This window comes from Notechis scutatus, chromosome 3 (genome assembly GCF_049901735.1).
Source record: "Notechis scutatus isolate UNSWTSFEM ecotype Mainland chromosome 3, rNotScu1.2, whole genome shotgun sequence".
NCBI classification, from domain to species: Eukaryota; Metazoa; Chordata; class Lepidosauria; order Squamata; family Elapidae; genus Notechis; species Notechis scutatus.
The window spans coordinates 78,967,370-78,981,403 of NC_142011.1; the positions used below are offsets into that span (position 1 = coordinate 78,967,370).

The 14,034-nt window shown below is 36.8% G+C and overlaps 1 pseudogene across 1 annotated transcript; it reads right to left on the reverse strand.

The window, feature by feature from the left end:
- Positions 1–8,967: 8,967 nt before the first annotated feature.
- Positions 8,968–10,660, reverse strand: LOC113419183 (large ribosomal subunit protein uL2 pseudogene; annotated as a pseudogene). The gene is made up of 2 exons (XR_015748336.1): positions 10,023–10,660; positions 8,968–9,015 (listed from the first exon to the last, which is right to left on the reverse strand). The product of XR_015748336.1 is annotated as a large ribosomal subunit protein uL2 pseudogene (transcript).
- Between the last annotated feature and the right edge of the window lie 3,374 nt (positions 10,661–14,034).

Sequence of the window (14,034 nt, forward strand, 5' to 3'; positions counted from 1 at the left end):
AGAAGAAAAATAAAAAGTCAAGCTGATAACCTCTTTCGGATTTCCAACCAGAATTCATTTACTTTTATGAAAAACAACCAAAAATAAAACCACCTTGACACTTTTTTGTGGAGTAATGACTATGGGAAACAGGTAGAAGGGACAGTGTAGTAACAATAGTGGTGAAAATGTGTTTCTATAATTTATTGACTGGCTGAAGAAAAGGATGACCAGCAGCAAGGTAGATAGACTCAGAGTAACAATAGATGCACAACTGGAAGACCCAAAGGACCAGGTAAGGAAGGGAACATCAAGGAGAAAATCTATGTATGTGGTCACTAAGAAGCCACATATGATATAATATGAGCCAGCAGTGTGCTGCAGTTGCCAAAAAAGCCAACACAGTCCTAGGCTGCATTAATAGACGGATAGAATCAATATCATGTGAAGTGTTAATACCACTTTATAATACCTTGGTAAGACCACACATATTGCATTCAGTTTTGGTCACCACGATATAAAAAAGATGTTGAGACTCTAGAAAGAGTAAAAAGAAGACAATTAGGGGCTAAAACATATGAGGAACAGTTGCAGGAATTGGGTATGTCTAGTTTAATGAAATGTAGGAATAGGGTGATATGATAGCAGTATTCCAATATCTAAGAGGCTGCCATAAATTTGTAGAACGCTAAAAATCTCCACAGACCGTTCTCATCCTGGACATTCATATTTTGAACTGTTATCATCAGGGAGGCGTTATAGGTGTCTTAAAATGAGGACTAATAGATTGAGAAATAGTTTCTTTTCCAAGGCAGTAATTGTCTTGAATCAAACAGTGCATTTGTGATTTAGTCCTATTATTATAATTATTTTAATTTTTAAATACTCTGTAGTGTGATTGTGATGTGGTGTTTGGGGCACTGTGCTGGAGTAGCTTTCAAATTTCATTGTATTCATGGAATGCAATGACAACAAAGGTATTCTATTCTAAAGAAGAGGAATTCAACCAATTCTCCAAAGCATCTGAAGGTAGGACAAGAAACAATAGATGGAAACTAATCAAGGAGAGAAGCAACCCAACTAAGGAGAATTTTTCCAATAGTTAGAACAATTAATCAGTGGTATGACTTGCCACCAGAAGTGTTTGGTGCTGCAACACTAGAGGTTTTTTAAAAGAGATTGGACAACCATCAAGCAGGGGATTGGCCTAGAAGGCCCCCAAGGTCCCTTCTAACTCTGTCACATAATCAGTCAATAATATTGATGGAACATAAGAATGGAATTGTATTTATTTAAAGCCCCTAGACAAAAATGTTGGCTGCAGAGAATTTGAATGCTCTTGAAAGACATTAAAGGAGTGACAAGATACCCCAAAATTGTAATTCAATCTCATAAAAAGCTCCAGTAACTGTAGAGAAAGACAAAAAATATGGTCAGCTTTGAGTTTTTTAATCCTGAATGAACTGCATTTGAAACCTCTTATGAGCTACAACTTCTTCCAGTAGTTTTATAAACTACTATAAGAAGCTTCTTTGGAGAATCCAGTACCTTAGGGACAAGTTTTCTATAAGAGAAAGATAAGGAGAAAACGTTTTGTATCAATAATTTCAATAAAGTTCATGATAGTCTCTTTATACGATTTAAAAGGTTGTGGAATCTTTGTGGTTTGTGAGCAGTTTGTTTGTTTGCTTAATATTTGTTTCCATTGTGGTCTGTGAGCTCGGAATTCAGCAGACTGTTGTTTATTCTCTTATCAACACCCCTGAAGCAATTCCCAAATTCCACTGAAGACACATAAGCATATTTCTATATTTTTTTAAAAAAGGCATTTTAGAAAGGGAAAAAATAGCATGTTACCATTCAACAGTTTGTAGGATCAGGCTATAAAATGCATTGGGCTAAGCAGTCTACATTATGTAGAATGGCATCTAGAGTGTTAGAAGTTGGTTGTAAGCTTTCCCATATCACTGCATCAAGTGATACAGAAAAATAACCAAAACATTTCATTTACTTTTTACTATTTTAGCACCATAAACATAAATAAACAAATGAAATGATCATTTATTTGAAGAGATCAATAAGGATCAAAAGCCACCTATAGATTTGCAACTTCTGTAGAACAGAATATCAGTTTAGCAATGCTGCATACAATACATCAGTTGATTTGGATATATGATGTGACACTATTACTTACCTAAAAGGTAAAGGTTTTACCTGCCAGTCATATTGGACTATAGGGAGTTCATCTCAGATTCACAGCTAAAGAGCCATTCCTGTCCAAAGATGCTTCTGTGGTCAAGTGCCTGGCATGAATATATGCAGAAAGTGCACAGAATGCTGTTACCTTCACACTGAAGTGGTACCTATTTATCTACTTGCATTTAGATGCTTTTGAACTGCTAGGTTGGCAGAACAGGAGTCTTGAACTGCCAACCTTCTGGTAGATAAGCCCAGCATCTTAACCACTCAGCCACTGTGCCCCTTACGTGAGATATGTGAGATACCTTGATCATGAGGCTCCATACCAATGAATTAGCAAGGATATTTTGCTTGCTTAAAGCAAGGATTTTTCAGGAACAGAGGTCCTTCCTCCTTATAGGTTATTAACAACTCTCTACTTTTCTTTCTAACATACAAATGAAATTTCCCAAATCCATGGAGTTGTAGACATCAAATGCCTTGGACTTGTAGTTCATCTCTCCCCACTCTTACCACTCATTTTGTGTTGTGAACCTGGATTCCTTTCATGGCTCAACATAGAACCTCTTGAGATACAAACTCATATAATTCTTTGGTCTTGGTGAATTGGACTTACTTTGTCTTTCTCAGTTCCCTGACCTTTGACTCTGGAACAGCTCACATCTTGCCCTTGTTTTTGTTTTATTGCCAGCTACAGGCCATAAAAGGTGACAATGGACATTATTGATTATAAAGACCCATTGTGAAGGAGAGATCTAATGCATTTTTAACTAGCAAAAACAGCAAACGGAGTTGAATACATGATGGTAGCTTATATTTATAGAAACCCTACTGAATTTTAATACATAACTCCAAATTATATATATTTCCTCTTAGTAAGCTGGCTAGATAAAAAAATGTCTTTATATTTCTTCAGGCAGCACACCTCAGAAATAATACAGTATTTGGGAAATGAATTCTTACCAAACAAATCTTGTCCATTCAATTTGGGATTACACATTGTACATATTATAATCTACAAATCAGAGATGGTATTCAGCAGGTTCTGACCAGTTCTGGAGAACCAGTAGCAGAAATTTTGAGAAGTTCAGAAAACCAGCAAATACCACCTCTTACTGGCCTCGCCCCATCTATTCTCTGCCTCCCAAGTACCAACTGATCGGCTGCGTCTTCTTTTGTTGCCCTGCACAGGAGAACAGAGCTGGAAAGCAGGTTAGTGGGGTGGGGAGGAATGGGGATTTTGCAGTATCCTTCCCCTGCCACGCCCACCAAGCCACGCCTACAGAACTGGTAGTAAAAAAATTTGAATCCTACCACTGCTATAAATGAGTGAACTCTAAGAACTCTGACTACATATTATTGATCTGTAATTAATGAGTCTTAACAAATTAAATACCAACTAGGAAGATTATTGCCATTAGAAAACAATAGCTGCATTATAGATGGTCAGAATATCTTCAAGATATATCTTCAAGATATATTTCACATCAAGGGTATCTTTATGGGAAGGTCAGAAAAGTCAAGATGGCAGCCACAAACATTCAATTGAAGCTCTACTGTGATGGGTTTTCTTTACTTGCTGAGAGAGTGTGAAAATTTTCACGGCTACAACAGTGGGTGACATCTCCAGACCCAATATCCATAAGGGGAATCTCTGCTCCCAACACTTGATATTTAGCTTTTTTCAAGGTCCAGGGTGGGATTGCTAATCACATCACTGCATAATACAAATTAAGGCCCTATTTCACCAATCAGTGGCAAAGGAAGCTATTAGCACTTCCAAATGTTTGGAATTTGCAGCTAGAGAAAAGTAGTGTTTAGTGGAACAAAAAAGGTCATTAGTGTCTTACTAGGAAGCAATTAAGACAATAGATCAAAGCAATTTATCAAATAACAAAACAGATGCTAAACTCTACTGTAGGAAATCAAACGCCCAGTGATGTGTGAAACACCTATGGTGCTCTGTGTAAAAGGAGCTATGGAGAAAAACCATAAAACCCTGCAAATTGTAAATTGAACTTTGTATTCATAAAAACTGGCAACAGTTTGTAACCAATTAATCAATCTAGACAATATTGTACTATTGACCCAATTCTGTTCATCAGAACTACAAGTAGATTCATTGCAATTGGTGCAAATAGTGCAATTCAGTGCACAAGTCAGATTATACTTGGAATACTGCATACAGTTTTGGTCACCCCGATACAAAAAAGACAGTGAGACTCTAAAAAGAGTGCAAAGAAGAGTGACAAAGATGATTAGAGACTGGAAGCTCTGTACGATGAAAGGTTGCAGAACTAGATACTGTATGTCTAGTCAAATAAAGAGAAGGACTGGAGTGACATATATAGCGTTCCAATATTTGAGGGGCTCCAAGGCACCAGAGGGCAGGACAAGCAATAATGGATGGAAGCTTTTCAAAGAAAGATCCAACCTAGAATTAAGGAGAAATTTCCTGAGCGTGAAATTATAGGTGCTCCATCACTGGAAGTTTTTAAGAAAAAGATTGGACAGCCACTTGTGTAGAATGGTATAGCGGAGTGATGGCTAGCCTTTTCGTCATCGCGCACCAAAAGTGCGTGCGTGTGTGCACCTGTACCCATAATGCAACACTCCCGTGCAAACCCATTCCCCTCGCATGCACAGCAGATACCCGACAATCAGCTGGCTGGTGGGAGGTGCATGTGCATGCACAGTGGATCTGTTCCGGGAGACAGCTTGCGTGCCGGTAGAAATGGTTCTGTGTGCCATTTCCAGCACGCATGCCATAGGTTCACCATTACGGATATAGGGTCTCCTGTTTGAGCAGTGGGGTGGACTAAAAGACTTCCAAGGTCCCTTCCAATTCTGTTTGTGTAATTCTATAATTCCACAATGATAGTAGAATGATATGGCATTTATGCATGAGCATAATGACTATTACAAAGCTTGTTTTCATTTTTCCATCTTTTTCTCTCTATCCTTCCAAATGGTCTTTTGGTAAGATTTGATTGAGGGATCAAGAGTGCTTTTTTTTTTTTTTTAGATTTCACATTTTTTCTAATTTTCTGCTTGAGATGAAAATAACAAGTTTGCCTCAACCCTGGCCAAAATATGTTCCTTGGAAGGAGGAAAATGCACCTTTAAAATATTTCAACAAAGCTATTCAAAGGTTTGGAGGAGAGTGTGGAATAAACCTATTACATTTAATTGGGTAACAATCTCATTTGGCTTTTTGGGGAAAGATAGATTGGTTTCGGAGATTTATCTTAGTGTATTTAATCAATCAGCAACTGGTAAGCAATGGCATTGACAAACAAATGTGGGCTTGTTAAAGAATCAGGGATACAACCAAAATCTTATCAAATTATATGAAATATATTAATGAAAAAAGCTAAAATGGAGAGAAAGGGAAAGTGAAACAAAATTTTATCAATGACATTCTTCTTTCCCACAAGTACCTATTGATAGCCAATTCCCTGTAAAGCCAATATAACAAAAGTTTCTTTATTTTTAACTCTTTCCTGGTGATGTTCCCAGAATGGGTCAAAAAGCTCTAAAATTGAAATCACAGCAACCAATTGAAACTCTGGCCCTTTTATGTGAGCAAAAGAGAGAAGGTTTTTTTGATTGTATGCCCAATCACCACTTTTGACCCAACCTATAGACCCTGCTGCCCTACCCATTCATTCCATTTCCTTTTAAAAAGCACTACCAGATTCTAACTCCTTCAGAGATTCCTTCCAACTATCTTTCTTCTAGAAGAAGGTGTTTTTTTATATTAAAAAAAAGTTTAAAAGAGGTGTTTTTCAGTGTCCCTGACCTAACTTCTGTGTGGCCAGCAGAATGCGTAAATGGGTATATGTTGGCCTAGTCAACTAAAATTACCCATTATTTATAACTTCTTCTGTTTAGCATGTTGGCCTTCATTCCATCTGCGCTAACAGATAGTTCAGACCCTTCTTGGTGAAGCTTCCCTTATGCTTTTCACATTTCTTGTAAGGAGAGTGAGAATCTGTTGAAGGGGTGCTCTTAAGCACCTCAAGGAGGAATTTGCAATAATGAATATCAGCTGAAAACACTGAGTTCCTTGAAAGACATTCTGCTACAGCAAGACTCTTAATTCTGAACTTGAGAAGGAAGAGTGCCATCTACTGAATCATCAACTCAGCTCCTTTGGCTCATACTTTTATTTATCTTTTACTAAACTTTGAACCAAACTGTACACTTTTAAATGTAAGAAAAGCCAACTTCTGTATCTTTGAGTTGTTGTTTTTTTTAATGACAAAATAGAGATGACAGGGAACAGGGGCAGAACAATGCTCTCAATTCAATTAGAGATGGGGGAAAAAATCATCCTTTCTCTGATTCATCTCATGTTTACTTTTCCTATCATTGTCCCTTTATGATTCATCACAATAATTGACATATTTATTTTCCTTTTTAATATAAATAGGTGTACATGAACGTTCATTCTTAACAAAGGATCCCTGCCCAAAAAATGCTTAATATCAACTATTCTGCCATGCCAAAAAAGTGATTTTTTTAAAAAAAATATGTGTATTAACTTTATTCATCAAGAATGGCATCAGAAGATTTGGGAAATATGAATGCCTATTTATAATGAGATTATTTGTATTTGATTACCGTATTTACCAGACTATAAGCCGCTACATTTTTCCCACGCTTTGAACCCTGCGGCTTGTACAACAATGCGGCTTATCTATAGATTTTTCTTCATTAACTGCCATCAGGGGGCACAAAAATGTGACAGATGCAAGAGGTCAATGCAAAGAAGAAGACGCTACCGGTAGTTTTTGGCGCACTCGACGCAAGTAGCACGACACACATGAACGCAAAATATTTTTCACACCCTCATCATGGAAAGTACATGAAGAAAAGCATATGATGCAGCTTTTAAGTTGAAAGCAATCGATCTGTCTATCCAGGAAGGAAATAGAGCTGCTGCACGTAAGCTTGGCGTTAATGAATCAATGGTGAGACATTGGAGACATCTGGCCGCATGCGAAGAGCATTCTTCTCTTTCTGTGTAAATATCTCATTTCACAACGAATATATGTGCGGCTTATAATCTGGTGCGGCTAATGTATGTAAAAATATTTTTTTCTTTTAAAATTTAGTGGGTGCGGCTTATATTCTGATGCGCTCTATAGTCCAGTAAATACAGTACTATCTCATCAAGGGAGCATAATGTTGTTTCTGCATATATATGCCAGACCTTCGTTAAGGTAGTCTAGACTAGAAATGGTTAATAATTCAAGAGCTCTAATTAATAGACTTTATCAGAAGAAGTTTGTATTGCAGGTATTCCACCAAGTGCTCTGCTTTCAAATGAAACATCTACACATAGGCAATTAAGCCAGAAAACTCTCGTCTGCTCCTGTTGATTTTTTCCATGCCAAAGATTGTCCTTTTTTCCCCCTTTTCTTTTGATGAAGTGTGATAGTTCACTGTCTCTTTCCTATTGGTGAGAAAGGATTTTAATTTGAGATTGTTCATCATCAAAAACACAGAAGAGAGACAATAGGCTCTTATTTTTCTTCTCCAAAACATACAAGGGTATTTTCAGATTTGGTTTTTAAAAAATTGAAAAGCAATTGCTGGAAGCAATAATTCAACTAGGCATTCCTGGGAAAGAAAACGTGGGAATCACACTATATCCTGGCCTAACATGTGCATGCAGAGAAAGGAGTGGAGACACCCGTATTATTCCACCCTTAGCACACACACACAATCCTTAATATTAATTTTGACCCCAACCACTATAGGGGCTCTGGGGCCATGAAAAGAAAATCAAGTTAAAAAGTTCCTCAAAATTGAACTGCATCTATCAAAATTGATTTGCTTCCATTTCCTAAAAGATATTATGGCTCTCTGGCAAAATCTGAATCTTTCAGTTGTTTTATGAAGAATGATGGTAGCTGGTCCTTTCTGTTTACTAACAATCATCTTGAATACCAAACTGTCACTTGACAGAATAACCAGAATGTACAAGCAGAAAAATCAATAAAGGAGGATCTCCAGATGGTCCACTGAAGCTCAGAAGACACTGGTTTACCAGTCACAGTGCCAATCACTGATCAAAAAATGTAAAGCTAGCTAACCATGAACAGAAACAATGTCAAGACAGATGCACTGTTGCTTTGCATGAGAGAATTTTTTGTGTGTGTATCAGTTTCCTGCAGTTTAAATTCTGTAATATATGTTTTTAACAGCAGATGGTAGAGAGAAAAAGAATGAAGGAAGAAAGGGAGGGAGCAGTAGATGAATGGGGGGAAAAAAGAGAGGAGAAAATAGGTAGCCAGCAGTGTTTACGTGTTTGTTTTCTTCTTGCCTCTCCAACCTTCGTTCTATCATTAAACTTTGGATATTCTAAATGTACATTTGTCCCTTAACGTAACATTTTACTTGTTCGCATATAAATGACATTCATGTCAACATTCTGAAATCATTACTTGCAAGTTAGCATTTTATTGCTAATGCATTCTGCCACCCTTACCTTCTAGTTTTACAGTATTCTAATTATAGCCCCTAGGCCTTTCTATGGTCTTCTGCCTCGTCAAATGGAATTCAGTTCCAACTGAGTTCTACCCATTAAAACCCCCTGCTGAGTTATTGATTATTAAGGTAATGCACTTTTACTGCAGTATCTTAAACATGGAAATAGAATAATGAATGGCTTATAATAGGACACTGTGCTACCAGCTTGCCCTCACACACCTCATCATCTTTTCCCAAGAGATATTGTCTAGATTATTTTTTACCAAGTTCTAAATGTAAAAAGCATTTTTAGTTCATCAGTTCAGATAGATCGTGAATGCAGTCATAAGTACATTGCTGTGCAAGAGAAGAGGAAAATAAAAAGAAACTCTTGAAAATTCAATAGATTTTTTTAAAGCTAAAGATCTCTGCAGTTCTACACTATTTAATAAAAAAAAAAATAGTGACCTTGGTGTTCATAAAATACTTAATGATATCTTATCGATATAGATGAGAATAAAAGTAATCAGGAGCTAAAAGTTTTTTATTAGATAGAAAGGGGGAAATAGCTCAAGGTTAATGCCGCTATATATATTTGCTATTTGGCTATACAAAGGCCTACGGAAAGGGAATGTATGGTACGAGGACTGCTGTGAATGCTTCACTAACAGCAAATACTTTGTTGATGACCCTGAAAGACATCAAGAAATTTTCTTTTTATATGCTTTTTTCATTTATGCAGACCCCAGAACAGCAGGTCCTGATAATCCAGCTACCACGGGACAATAATCGCTACCAAGTGAGCCCTGACCAATTTTGTATTTCTTCAGTGCAAGTTCATAGCTATAGAGAAATATATATAGAGAGAGAGAAAGAGAGACAGGAACCACTGGGAACAGAAAGAAAGCTCTGGAACTAGATAAGAAGCAGTTCTATTTAGGGCATTAATGTCTTCAAAGCCATGAGAGATATAAAAGTAGCCCTCAAATTGCAATTTGTTTAGTGACTATTTTTAACGTTTCAACTGCATTGAAAAAAACTGACATACAACAGGACCTCACACTTATGACCATTGCAGCATCCCTAAGACACATGATCCAAATTCAGGCATTTGGCAACTGGCATGTATTTGTGATGGTTGCAGGGTCCCAGGGTCATGTGATCACTATTTGAGACCTTCCCAGCCATTGACAAGTGGAGTCAATGGGAGAAACTGGATTCACTTAACAACCGTGTGAATCATTTAGCAACTGCTTAACAACCCTAACAAAAAAAGATCATCAAATTGGACATGATTCATTCAACAACCAGCATGCTTAGCAACAGAAATTCTGGTCCAATTGTGATAGTAAGTAGAGGATTACCTGTGTTGACTGCTCAGTGTCACATCTGACAAGGCAATGATGGAAAGAGGACATAGCTCCGTTATTTATATATTCAATACGACCACCACCAGCAACAATACCAACAACTGCTCGATTTGCAGAAGAGATCACCTTCTTAGATCCAGAAGGCAGCTTCATCCTGGCCTTCTTTGTTTCAGGATTGTTTCAGGAAATAACAGTGGCATAGTTTCCAGAAGCCCAAGCTAGTTTTCCACAATCTCCAGGTTTCTCTTCAAGACAGCAGACAATGGTGCCTTCTGGCATTGTTCCAACAGGCAGGACATTGCCAATGTTGAGCTGAGCTTTCTTGCCACAATAAATGAACTGCCCTGTATGAATCCCTTCAGCTGCAATGAACAGTTCTGTTCGTTTTTTAAACCTATATGGATCACGGAAAACAACTTTGGCAAGGGGAGCTCCTCGGCCAGGATCATGAATGATGTCCTTTACAATGCCCTTGATGTAGCCATGTCTTTCAGCAAAATCAATAGCCCTCAGCTTTGCTGCACCCTTTCTGTGTTTCACATGGGCCCTGAAAACAGAACCTGCACCTTTTCTTTGACGTCGTATTACACGGCCCATTGTACACTCTGCCGGAGCCTGCCCCAGGAAATATTGAAAGGACTCATTATTTTTCTTCCAAGTTTTTTCAATGGGGATTGAAAAGAACTGCTTTTCTGTAACATCAAGATCAATGTTTGTGTTTCCCATCTCAAAAAGGCAGTTCAGTATATCACCAACTTCAACAAACTCATTGCTAAAAGTTAGCAACATAGTAAAAAGCAGCTCAGGGATTCAAGGACCATAAATGACTTGGGATTGTGAGTTCCCAGCATCTGTTTTATTTCAATATATATGTATTTCAATATATATTCTATCCATTTAATTAATTTGATAGTAAAATGGATCTGGCAAACAATCAAATTTCCATTGGATGACCATCCTTAATAACCCTATGCCATTTTGAATTGTATTTAAGGGCTTGACTATACATACAAATGCAAACTATACTTAACTTTCAAATCAAATTAGAAAGTTTCTGGATGTATGTACTTGAGCATACATGTAGTACCCTAAATACACACATATAGATATAGATGGATATCTTTTATAACAGTGTATATCTTTGAGTTGGAAGATTTCCAAGTTTCTGAGGAACGCAGGGATATTTTGAATAGGAATGTTGCTTTGTTATTTTAACACTGGCCAATGTTTATCCAAGAATCTGAAGATTCCCTATGGTGGAGAAGGCTGTTGAACAGCCAGAAAAGTTAGGGCTGTACAGAAAATTTTGATACAGTGATAGCACATAACTAGAGTGATCAAATAAGCACAATTTTTAGGGAAGACATGTGGATGGAATAAAATAAATAAGAAACAAATGCATTTTTATAATTCAAAGTGAAATGATTGCTTGGAAAGTCCACAGAATGGAGTTACCTCAAAGAAAATTTTCCTCAAGCTTTACAGAAGACAGTGCTTTTCTTGACATTGCTTCCCTTCAGCTTGGCAAGAAGGATAATTTAATACATCAATAAAATATAATTGGGTTTGCTATTCTTGGTCCAGAACATGTTGGGACAAGCTAATGACCTATATAATCCACATGTTGTGGTCCATAGGGTTAAATTATATGCACCCAGAAGAAAGATATGGAGAAACTAAACTTATTCAAGAACTCCACCCCAGCAACTGCTATTTAAAGTATAACACTTTGGATTTTTTTTCTGGAAGTATGTGTTGCTATTCAAGTTAATAGATGAGACAGTCCTTCTAGCCTCCATTCTTTGAATTTTCTCATTTTGGCTTAAAAGTATCCCAATTTTCATATCCTGAGACTGCTTATCTCTATCTACTTTTTCTACACTGGGCATGATTCTATATACACAATTATGCCTTTCCTTCCTTTTCCTTTTTCCAAGACTAAAATCCTTATCATCATTTGGAGAGAGGAACGGTTCTAATTCCCAAACATTTGGATTGCCCTTTTCTTCATCTGTAATAAGCTTTTTTAGTTGTGGTGACCAAAGCAGTAGAGAATATTCCAAGAGCAGTCATATCACAGATTTATACTGGCATTAGCACATTAATAAATTGGTGGTTTTATTTTTAATTCATTTTCTAACTATTCTTAGCATGAATATGTCAGTCCAATAAAGCAGAACAGACCAAGATACCAATGCTAATTTATGCTAATTTAATTTAACAGTTAACAAAATCTTACAAGACGGAATGTGCTTCCCCCTGCCTCAGTTTATCTTTGTATGAACTAGGAGAAAGCTTGTCTAAGATGTTTTCTCATATTTTCTGTGTCCATTGCCTTCATAGCAGCTGTTCCTCCTGTCCTTCAAGGCCATTCCATCTTCCTTTTTTTCAAAAACATACATTTTTCAAATAATTCCCTGGTAATGCGGTGGTTAAAATGCAGCACTGCAAGCAAACTCTGTCCACATCCTGGAGTTCAATCCTGATACGGCTCAGCCTTCCATCCTTCCAAGGTCAGTAAAATGAGGAGCCAGATTGTTCGGGGCAGTATGCTGACATTATAAACTGCCCAGAGAGTGCTGTAAACCACTATAGGGTAGTATATTAGTCTAAGAGTTATCGCTATTGCTTAACTTGATTTGGATTTTCATTGAATACTCCACCATGAATTTAAAATCCCTTTCCTGGTAAGTCATTGCTCAATCAGAATCTTCCACAGCTAGATCACACTCTTCCTTCCAATGTGTATTATTTTGCATTTGTATGTATGAATTGCCTTTACCATTTTACCAATAACCTGGCCTAGAGAGAACATATTTTAGCATTAGATTGGCTCACTACTCACAGTCTGAGAAAGCTCTTTATAGGAATATCTGAATGTCTGGATGACATCTATTTGTGTTCATTTATCAGCATAGCTGGTTTTCTCTTCTTCCTGAATCTCCATATACTGTATACTGTTTGAGTCTTTGAAATATTTTTCTGAAAGTTTCAAAGGACAGGAGAAAGGAACTTCTTAAGAACTATTTTCAGCAACTTCTTAAGAAAGAACAAATTAAAAAATAGTTGAAATAAAAGCCTAGAAAATACTTTAGGTATTTGAATCACCTTATATGCCTCTGAGTTACTTCCAAAATACACAATAAAATAGGGAAAACTGGATATTTTTCACAATGAAGAGAAATTAACAGAACTGGAGCTAGGATATATAAATTTTATTCCTGTAATTCAGAGGGAGGAAAGAGGTAGCCATGTTGCCAGATTTCACCCAATTATTCAGTCTGTTTTGTTTATTTTTAAATGGGGGGGGAGGACGGACAAAGTCTACAAAGATCATCAGAGTTTTCCAAGATGAGATTAAAAACCCTGTTTAAATAAAAGAGTATTTATCTATCCTAATAAATAATAATAAGTAAATACATAAATAAAAAGAGGGGGAAGTCTCTTGCTCTGAGAAAATCTGAAGCCAACTATAGTATCATCACTGAGAAGACTTTTTTCTATTATCACCTCCCAAGGTTTTCTAACAACCGATGATTATTAGTATAAAGGGTGAAAATAAATAATCATGCCACATTAATTATGTGCAAGCAATCTTGCATTTGATTTCAGATATTCAGAAAACCAAGTTTCAACAACCCATTGCTACAAATATGTTCCAGAATTATTTTTTCCAAGTTATATCATTATTTTCTTAGCCCCTATGCCTTTAAAACCCACACTTCTTTTTGACACTTCTATTTATGGGGGATGAAGGCAAAAAGAACAAGTTCCCAGATGACATTGTCAATAAATTCAGGTGCAGAATACATACAAGAGCATAACCAAAATTAATTAGTGGATGGATGGATGGATTTTATTGCCCAAAGTTATGACAATGGTATTTAGGCCAAGTGTCATTTGAAGATTAAGCAAAGTCAAAGAGAAGATATTGTCTAATGGCTGTAGATGCAGCAACTGAATGAAATATCCAATCTCACAAGCAAGATGCATAAAGGACATTTCA